The sequence below is a fragment of the Colias croceus genome, chromosome 29 (genome assembly GCF_905220415.1).
Source record: "Colias croceus chromosome 29, ilColCroc2.1".
In the NCBI taxonomy this organism is placed as follows: Eukaryota; Metazoa; Arthropoda; class Insecta; order Lepidoptera; family Pieridae; genus Colias; species Colias croceus.
Genome location: NC_059565.1, coordinates 5188740 through 5199378, shown reverse-complemented (window position 1 = coordinate 5199378; position 10639 = coordinate 5188740). Strand labels below are relative to the sequence as shown.

Sequence of the window (10639 nt, the reverse complement as noted above, 5' to 3'; positions counted from 1 at the left end):
GCCTACATATTTTAAATATCACATTTCACCTGTAGGTAGAAGTTAAATTAGAAGTTTAAAGGTTATAAGAGACAAGCTGTCCCGGCAAAATTCATGCGAATCGGTCCAGCCGTTTCGGAGGAGTATGGTAATTTGTTACAACATAATATTATATGAATATGCTTTACTAGATCAGTTAAAATAAAAACTTTTAATTTTACTATTGTGTTTGATTTTACGTGAATATTATATTAGAGTTTCAGAAATACATCGGGTTACATAAATTAATGAATCCGCTAAACAGTCTTTAATTTCTACAAAGATAAATTAATTTTGACAAAAGTAAGGAAGTCAGCAAACATTAGATTCTAAGATAAGATTGATCAATTCAAAAATAATTCCTATGTAAAAATACATTACATTACAATAAATTACAAATACATTATTATATATCTACGTGTACATAAGTAGATGTCAATTTTTATAAGAATTTTTGCCTGTGTTAAATTGGCAAAATTATCATAAGAAGAGCTTAGTAAAGTGTTTAATAAAATTACAATTTGATTATAGTGATAAGAGATAAATAAAACAGCCTTAAAATAAAAAATAAAAAAACTTTATAGAGATTTAATCAAAAACGTATTACATATTTTAATGTTGTACACAAGCCTTCTTGACGGTTCAGCCAGTCAGTCACAATTACTGGAAAGAAGCTAAATATGGTTTCTTTTTTATTGCTTCTTAAATCTGAGAACAGGTTGTTCGTCCCGCGGCTACCTATTTGTGAAATCCAATCAGAAAGGTCACAATGATTGGGACGATGAAAGAACTAGGTAGACAGACTCGTTCGTCATATTTTGTTATTTTTTTTTATGTCACATCAAAATAATATACAGATATATTTTGCAGTAAGATGGCAAAAACTCGCGACATTGGAAACCATTGAAAAATTCTAATCTATAAAATTGTACCATTTTCTTGCAATTAAACGGACTTACCTATTATGTTTTCATAGATCTAACGGTGCATTTACATCAAACGAATAGAGCTAGAGCTAGAGCAAGAGCATTCTTTCGTGATCTTGTGCGAACAAGACGTATTCAGTGTTGTTCAGTATTGCATAGAATCTTAAAAAGCACTAATAAGAACAATGAAAGATTGCTCTACTCCCGTGCCTGTTTATACAAAAATAATTTGATATAGTGGGGTTAGAACGAGCTCGTTTGATGTAAATGCACCGTAACGGTTTTTCAATTTTCCAATGTTACCATACATTATTCGTATTACCAACATAATAAAAAAAAACATAGCAAGCGTAGCAGAATGCTACTTAGCTATTATTTTTTTTTTTATTTATTTGTTTATTTCAGGCAACAAATGTAGTTACAGTTAAAGGTCTTAATATGTAAACTACTTAAATACTAAATTAATACACGCTATGTCTTCGGCGTGTGAGGCGATTCTGGACGGCCCGGTATCCGTCCGCGGAAGCGGCGAAACACAACTCCCTGTGGCCAAAACCCTTCGTCCATGTAGATGCTCAGCTTGGCGGTCGGTAAACTCACCACGAAGGAGTTGAAGCTCACTTTATGGTGAGACTCCAGCCGTTCCACTCGCAGACTCAAACCTGTCTTCGCATGCAAGTACTCGACAACATCTTCTGTCTTGGTAGAGACTACAGTAGTGCACACGAGACACGTAGAGCGGCGTCGTCGGCACCTCTGCGCGCATCCGCAAGTTTGGATCTTTCATTGCGGTGCCAAACTTGTTCTGACGAGTCAGCTTCCTTTTCTTCTGGACTTTTGTGAAGCCATCCTCGTCGACGCCCTTCGTTTTTGAAGTTGAACTTTTCCGCACAGGTGCGTTTACTCCTTTTGATGGTTTCGGGGTCGCAGTCATTTTTGCGGCTGCGGCGGCGTAGTCACGTTGAGGAGCAGCTGGCAACGTGATATGCGATTATAAAGTCAGTTTCAATACCTACTTTAGATATTGTGTTATAGTTTAGAGCATCTGACATATAGAAATATGATGATGAAAATGTAAAAAAAAAATAAATAAGCTAACAGCGACTCCTAAATACGGCGTAGTTTTATTAACTACGATGTGGTAATCATACAAAAGTTGACCTGATTTAAATAAATGTATCAATCAAAATTCAATTATATATGTAGGACAGAGAACACAATGAAAAATAGATCAATGTCATTAAATTAATGTAATGATTTTGTGTCTACGTCGTAATTGTAATTGTCATTTCTATGTTTGTGTGTCTCTGTTCTCCCAAATTCTAAATTCGATTGTGAATATTTTTTAAATGTCTTGTTTGTGGATATGGTGGTTAGCCATTTTTAAGTAATAGCTTCGCATTGATATAGAATTTAAAGCTTTTTGTATATATATCAATGAATACACGCATACAAGATATTCAACTTTCTGCAATATAGGTATAGTAAATATAAAGAAAAACCTTAGTTTGATAGCAAGGTATATGAGGTAGTTTTACTAGAAAGAAGAAAGAAAAAGAGAAAGAAAAGACATTTAATTCAACACACACTTAAAGACAAATAAAAATAAAACAGAAATTAAATAGAAAAACACATTGAAATTACGATATAAAACATTAATATTAATTATTAGGTGTGATTCTGTGTACTGAACAGGGACACCACTCAGGAATTCTGCGGCTTAAGAGCTGCAGCACTGATTTTCAGTGGTTCCCATGTTGCCAAATGACGCCTATAGTGGCAGAAAATGAAAAATATGAATAAATTAAAATAGATACCTACACATATTATATACACTACATAAATATCAAAACAAAACAAAATTCATAACTCAAAAGAAATAATAATAATATGATTTATTAATAAATAAGTTAAATATTTATATAAGGAAAACAGAAAATAGCAGTATAAAATTAGAAAAATTATTAACCATACGCTAACGAACCAAGCAACTAATGTTGATTGATTTGGCGATGTAAAATGGATTTCTTAAATTCATTACAGAAGCTTAGTACACTGCACTAACTTTTTTACTATGAAAACTACTAGTGTTTTCTTAGTAAAAAAAGTATCTTTTTACCTTGTTTTGCGCACTTGGCCAGCGTTCTGAATTATGGCCAAAACCATAGAAGTTTATGTCTACAAAAATGGGTTGATAATAACAATACACTAATAATTAATTAAAAGAAAACAAGAAAATGTACAGAACTTTCTAGCCCCGATATATAAATCAGACACCACGTGACGAAATTAATTAAATTAATTATTATTATATTATCAAGTCGACAATCGTTCGAGCCATTAGCTTTGATGCAAGACTCATTAAATGTAAACGTTTGGAATACTGATGCAGTCTGAAGGATCCTTTTTGATATATTTTTTTAATTATTGTTATGATCACGATTGATTTTTTTAATAATCAATGAAATAATTGATATACTTGTTTGATATGATTTAATAAAAACAGATTAGCGATTTTAAAATAATTTTAACAACGTTTGTAGTCCCATCATCTTTAATTTGGAAAAAAAAGCTTTATTTCAATGCGGCTACAATTACATATTATGAATATTTACCTATTTATTTTAACGTTTAGTGAAATTCTTATATATTATCTCTCTTTTCAAGTTTTATAATGTTCAAATGACTTAGGGAGAAGCTTGTGCCATGTGTGGAAGCATGTTGATTGTAGAGTCTGTTTGCTGAATAATAATATTTTTTTCTTTTGTTTTTGCTGTTTCCTGAATTGCCATCTTAATAATATTATGCATTCTAAAATCGCTTATAAATGATGTTTTTTTATATTTGTTTAATGTACATTCCATTGATAGATGCGTGATATATTAGATAAAAAAATATGTTCAACTATTAAGTTTTTTTATTGATTTATTATTCAGATCATTATAAATTTAACAATAATGACCTACAATAATATAGAAGAGTGGTCGTTTTTCGGCTTAATATTGTAAAGGTCACATTGTGGTCACACTATTGTTATTTATACATTGGTATGATAAATAATAATCAAAAGTTACGGATGTTGACTCTTTTTAGTTTTTCATACGCATTTATTAGCTTCGCCTGTATGTTTGTATGTAACCGAGTCCTTTAGTTTTGATTTTGACCCACATTTAATTCAAACTTTGTACACTTATCAAGGATCAGTGACTACAATATTTTCATGAGTTTAAGCGTGTTTTTTATGTTTTCTAGACTATATTAACTATATTAAGGCAATTAATTTTCAGTTAAGAACGGACTTATTTTGCTCTACCATTGTTTAAAAGCTTTTTTTAACACCCTTTTCTTCATCTATATATTTGTGCCTGTATGTTTGTATGAAACCTACTCATTTAGTATCTAGTTTTACTCACTCTAAACCACAGAACATAATAATATAATATATACTCAGGGGAGCTCTAAACGGACAGATTTAATTTAAACTTTGTACACATATAAATTTATAAATGTACACGTATCAACGATCAGTGACAGTAGTTTAATTTCATGAGTTTATGCGTGTTTTTTTTACAAATTTTGTACGTCTGATCTGTCTGTTTATTCCGGCTAATCTCTGGAACAGCAGGACTGATTTTGACGGGATTTTCACTGACAGATAGCCGATGCAATACGGCTATTCTTTATAATTAATTAAGGCTACTATTAATTCTGATATTTCATTAGGATAAGGAAAATCTTATCAACGCGGGTGAAACCGCGAGACGCTGCTAGTATACAATATTACGTATCGAATTTTTATAACCATCCATACATCCACCACTATAACATCTACTTATTACGCGATAAGGATGTATGGATGTTTCTCTTTGAACTTTTATCATCCACCAACCACCATCCACCATCCACCATACCGTCATACGCACAAAGCCTGCTCTCTACCGAGTACCAGGCGCCCATAACAACGCGAAGGTTACTCTCAATAAGCCGCCTCCATTCGCTGCGCACTCCGCGGTGCCCGCGTGTGCTCGACGTTACAATTCCTCTGTGATCTGTGATCTGTGCTTGTGTTTGTGTTTGGAACGGTGAGTTTTTTTTTTAATTCGAATCAAGTGGAGTTTTTTTGGATGACAGTTGTCAGTGATTTTTTTTTTTAAATTTTTTGTGAATTGAATTGGTGGTAAATTACTTTAATAAAGTAAATAAATTTCAAGGTCGAAATTTTACCAATAATAAGGATAAAATTGAAAAATAATTTCGACTCTATCTAAAACTTTTTATAAAATTTAAGACGCGAAATTTCGTAATTCAAATGGCATTGGTATTACTAATATAATAAATGCAACATTTTGTGTGTTCGTTACTCAACCTGACGAGTGGTCTCATTTCGAAACATAATTATATCTCGCTGTATTTTAATTCTCATATAGGAAATAGTTTGTTGCGTTTATCTTATTTAATAATACATCGCCTCTACATCGTAAAAAAATCCATTTAATATAAATATTAGAACCTTATAAATATGTGTCAGCATTCCCCAACTTTTATTTACGTATATACAAACACACAAAATCAATTCCGTATATATATATTTATAAGGAAGTAGTAAAAGATAGGATAAAAGATAGTTTTCCGTAGTTTACGTGAAGATCTATTATCTCACCTCCACCTTGACTGCGCCTGTGAGGTTAGTGCATAAGTTTTATAGCTTTCAGGTACAAGGTTCGATTCTAGATTAAAAAAAAATATATATCCTAAAAAATTATGTACCCTAACAATGTTAATATCCTGGATAGAAATGAACCTTATTTCTCTTAATAAAGAAATTAATTTAGACAAAAAAATCGATCAATAAAACAGATGTGAAATAATATACCTTTGCTCAGTGAAATAGAAGCCAATAAAATAAATTAGTGAAATGTATAAAATGTATCTTAAAGAAAATCGATGAAACTCGTGTAAAATTTTTCCTTTGTTACTTCCCATTAGGAACTTCAAATTATGATAATTGTATTTGTTTCAAAAAAGTAATTAGTTGCAAAGAGAGTATGCTAACAAAATATAAGTACTATAGGCATACGTACTACGTGACCAAATCCGCGTGTTAAAGTTAGTGTAGAAATACGAACCGGTGAAAGATAATACATGCACATGACATTGACTTGTATGGTTTAAAACTTGTGTAAGTTCGAAATTTTAATTTAAAATATTTTTATTATTATTATTTAACTTTTAATTATTTAGCTTTGAATTCATAAACATACAGACAGATTTAGACTTTTATAATAGTACTAGCTTTGTCCTAATAAACCAAATAAATAAAATACTAAAACCTTCTTCTGGTGGATTTACATCAAATGAACATAGAGGTAGAGCTAGACCATTCTTTCGTGATCTTTTAGTGAAACGTATTCACTATTCAGTGTTGTTCAGTATTAGAACATTGCATTGAATCTTTTCGTACGCGACGCGACGCTCTAAGAACAACGAAATAATGCTCTACACCTATTTACACTAAAATAATTTGACATAGTAGTGTTAGAATGAGCATTTCCTCGTTTGATGTAAATGCACCGTTCGAGGATTTTAAAGATCTAAATATACAGACACACAGACGTCGGAAAGCGACTTTGCTTTATATTATGTAATAATTAACAACTGATTTTAATTGTGTCGATTATTTTCATCGCAATCCATTCAGCAATTTAGCTTAAGAGTGCAATAAACTTTAATACGTAAAAATGCATACATTTGAAATTTTTGTTTAAAAATATCAGATTACACTGACTAAATATCTTCAGCAAATTATTTGATACTAGCTGTGCTCCGCGGTTTTACCCGCAGTGCTCCGCTCTGTTGGTCTTTGCGTGATGATAATATTAAGCCTTCCTCAAAAAAATATCTAACACCGAAATAATTTTTCAAATCGTACTAGTACTTAGTAGTTCCCGAGATTAGCGCGTTCAAACGAAGATGTTATTTGATTTTACTGTATTGATATGTTTATCTAGTGACAGTCATACTTTATTGTTTATATAATACTAGCTTTCCACCCGCGACTTCGCCTTTCGTTTTCAAAGAAAAACCCGCATAGTTCCCGTTCCCGTGGGATTTCCGGAATAAAACCAATCCTATGTTATCCAAGTAACCCTCTATATGTGTGCTGAATTTCATTGTAATCGGTTCAGTAGTATTTACGTGGAAGAGTAATAATCATACATACATATTAATACACATACATCCTCACAAACTTTCGCACTTATAATAACAGTAGGAAGTAGCATAGGAATGATAGGATAGAATACGATAGGACAAAAAATTCTTTAATACTTATTTATTTAAATATAAAAATGGAATTTAAATAAATAGGTTAAAGTCTATTTTAAGATATTTCGTGACGTAATTAAGGTAACTAATGAATAAATAATTTGATTTGATTTGAATTCTTACAATTAATTTGTAATTAATATAATCACCTATTTTCTCATTTAACGTGGATTGCATAAACGCATTGATCTTATTTCTATAACCATTATATTATCACATATTAAATAATAATGAGTTATTCTTTATTATTACATAAAAATATATCTAAATAAGGAATTATTGGAAAATGTGAAATTGTCAAATCAGTGGAATACGTGTGTCATAGGTACCTGATAATATTATTTGTTTACGATGTATCTATTTATCCTAACAGTGCACACTAACGTTATTATATTTATCTAGCAAATCTACACTTATACGCTAATCTACTACTACTACTACCTACTATACTCTAAGTGAATTTATTTCTTGTGTGAATTAAGCCCAACTTTGGAAAATTCTTTCACAGAAGGTATTTACATTACTCCACTATGTTATATTTTTTTTTATCCCAAATCATACAGGAGCAGTTGTTTGTTAAGGTTTCTTCATATTACTTTTGATTTAATAATTATTATTAATAGAACCTAAATAGGCCTAATAGCCTATTTAGGTTCTATTAATAACAGACTTTTTAATAAAAAATAAGAGTGTATTGGTACAATTGCTTGGTACACCCTTATTTTTAAAAGGAAGGAAGGAAAGGAAGTGTATTATAAAAAAATTAAATCAATTTGAATTCATTGAATACTCGGATATGCATACGAATCAGTTATCATTGAATACGCATATTTCACAAACAGAAAAACGTGGGTATTTCTACACATTGACAGAAGATGCAGGCAAATCGACACAACGTCATGTAAATTACAAAAATGCATTATTTTTAAAAATATCTACTAATAAAAATAACTGCGTTAAAAACAACCGACTTCAAAAACGGAAAAGTAAGAAATAAAAAAGATTTGATATTATTAATTACTACATATTATTTTTATGTGCTATTTACTAAAAAGGTTTGATGTCGGTGCATGGGCTTAATACTAAGTGCTTAGTGTTTGGCACCGACTTCAAACCTATTTAATAAATAGCACATAAAAATAATATGTAGTAATTAATAATATCAAATCTTTTTTATTTCTTACTTTTCCGTTTTTGAAGTCGGTTGTTTTTAACGCAGTTATTTTTATTTAATACTTTTTAGTGTATTTTTCAACACGAATCAAACGAGCCCAAACTCGATAAAGTTGAGTCAATATATTACTGAGTTCCTATGGCCACCTTCCGATTCCATCATCAGATCAGCTCCATGTCATGATAATGTTTCATCGCTATCCAATTTACATTCGTATACAAAATTTCAGCTCAATCGGTTACCGGGAAGTGAATCAAAGTTACTTGCTACATTGAAATTAAGTCATCGAGTACAGACAAAAATGCTCATAAAATAAAAACTACTAGGCCTAGCCGAATAAAATTTTTATGGGACCAATTCGACACCATCCCGCATCGAACAAAAAAAGAATCACGTAAATCGGTTCAGAAACCTCGGAGTAATCGGTGTACATACATAAAAAAAAAAAAAAAATATATACCGGCCGAATTGATAACCTCCTCCTTTTTTTTGAAGTCGGTTAACAAAATAAAAAAAAATAGAGATGTAAAAATAGACATTATTGATATATAATTTTTTGAATTCAAACCCGTAGTACTAAGGATTTACCTGTTCAAACCAGCACACTCTACAGATTTACGATATCAGTTAATAATTTACAAAATAAAATTAACAGAAACTACAAATTTTGCATATTGCTTCCTCAATCCTTTTATAATGTAGGTAGGATAATTCATTGATTTAATTTTAATTCACGGAAACAATAGAAATACATATCTTAAATATAGATAACACATATCAAAAAATCACATACTTAGAACCATCATACAACTAACCTAAATCTAAAAATTGCATTTTAATTATTAAATTAGTTTAAAAACTAAATCGATAAAACATTTGACCAACAAAATGAGCTCGGGTGCGCTAATTAGGTCTGTTGCGGAAGATTTTCGCAAATTTCTATCGAAGTTTCGACCTTGACTTGTTTCGAATTTTATTCTTGGAGGTTTCGCGATGAGCTGTGGTGTAATTTAAACTTTTATTTAATTACGATTGATTATTATCTTTAATCTTATGAAGTGATTTTCAAAAAAATATACATATATTATTGCCTAAAGTAGCAACTAATTTATATTACCTACTAATTTTATTGGTGCATTCGCTAATGAAATAATCACTAAAAAATAATAAAAGTATATTTTTTATAGGTTTTCAGATAATTCTATTACATGTACAGTATTATATTATCTGTGGCCTATATTACTTGAATGGAGTATTTCACATTTTAAGTGATTTAGAAATACTTTTTGTAAAATTGGTAGAATTATTTTGGATAAAATTATATATAATTTGGTACACTTAGAGCTTTTGGCATTAGACGTTTTATTAAACATACTTATTACGATTTCAAAATCACTTAAGTTCCGATCTATACTTACTTGTGTGTAAATGTTATTAATTTTATATATAACCAGGTCAAAGTCAAGTACTTTGGAATCACCTTGTACCAAACTTTTTAAAGGCTTTGAATGGAACATATTTGAAGAAGGGCCATGTATTGAATCGTGTTTATTATAGTGAATGCTGAATAAACTGTAATAACAACAAATTAAATACATAAACATAGGCCCTTGGATCTGTTTGCTTTGACCTAACGCAAGAATAGCATATGCCATTTAAAAACAATAAGGCTTTGTAGTAGGTATTGAAGTAATAAAAATGAATCGCTAAATGTGTGGGTAAGAGCATAACTCCAGAAAGGCTGAACCGATTTCGTAAATTCTTTTTTTTTATAATATTCCTTGAAGTACAAGGATGGTTCTTATGGGTGAGTCGTAAACATTAGGCACTTTGACTATGCCAATTTTACAAATAACATGATAATTATGAGACAACAATTTTAGTATATGTAAACATACTTTCTCAAACATAGTTAATACCAAGGACTTGATTACGAAATATAAAAGATAATTTATTACATTAATTTGTATAGATTATCCTCAAATATCTTATTACCGCAATCAAATATTTTTTTCATAAGATGTTAACATTATTTATGACTGCATTTGTAATTATTCACACATTTTTCTACAAGTTTTATGTAATTCTTCTAACAAATGACGTTATTTTGATGTCCTATTTTCATTCGAGTTAAAAAAAATTACTTAATTTATAAATTTAAACTTCTAATGTTACCAATATTGCTTTTTATAAATAA

At 30.2% G+C, this 10639-nt stretch overlaps 1 protein-coding gene across 2 annotated transcripts in view; it reads left to right on the top strand.

Moving 5' to 3' along the window:
• Positions 1 to 1694: 1694 nt before the first annotated feature.
• The window catches only part of LOC123704471 (putative fatty acyl-CoA reductase CG5065), a 30036-nt gene continuing 21091 nt past the window's right edge, over positions 1695 to 10639 (top strand). The window contains exon 1 of one of the 2 annotated variants that reach the window (XM_045652867.1): positions 1695 to 1838. The gene's annotated coding sequence lies outside the window, so the exon portion shown is untranslated. Of the gene's footprint in view, positions 1839 to 4905; positions 5027 to 10639 lie in introns of those variants that run through there. The other variant, XM_045652868.1, reaches the window with a different exon arrangement.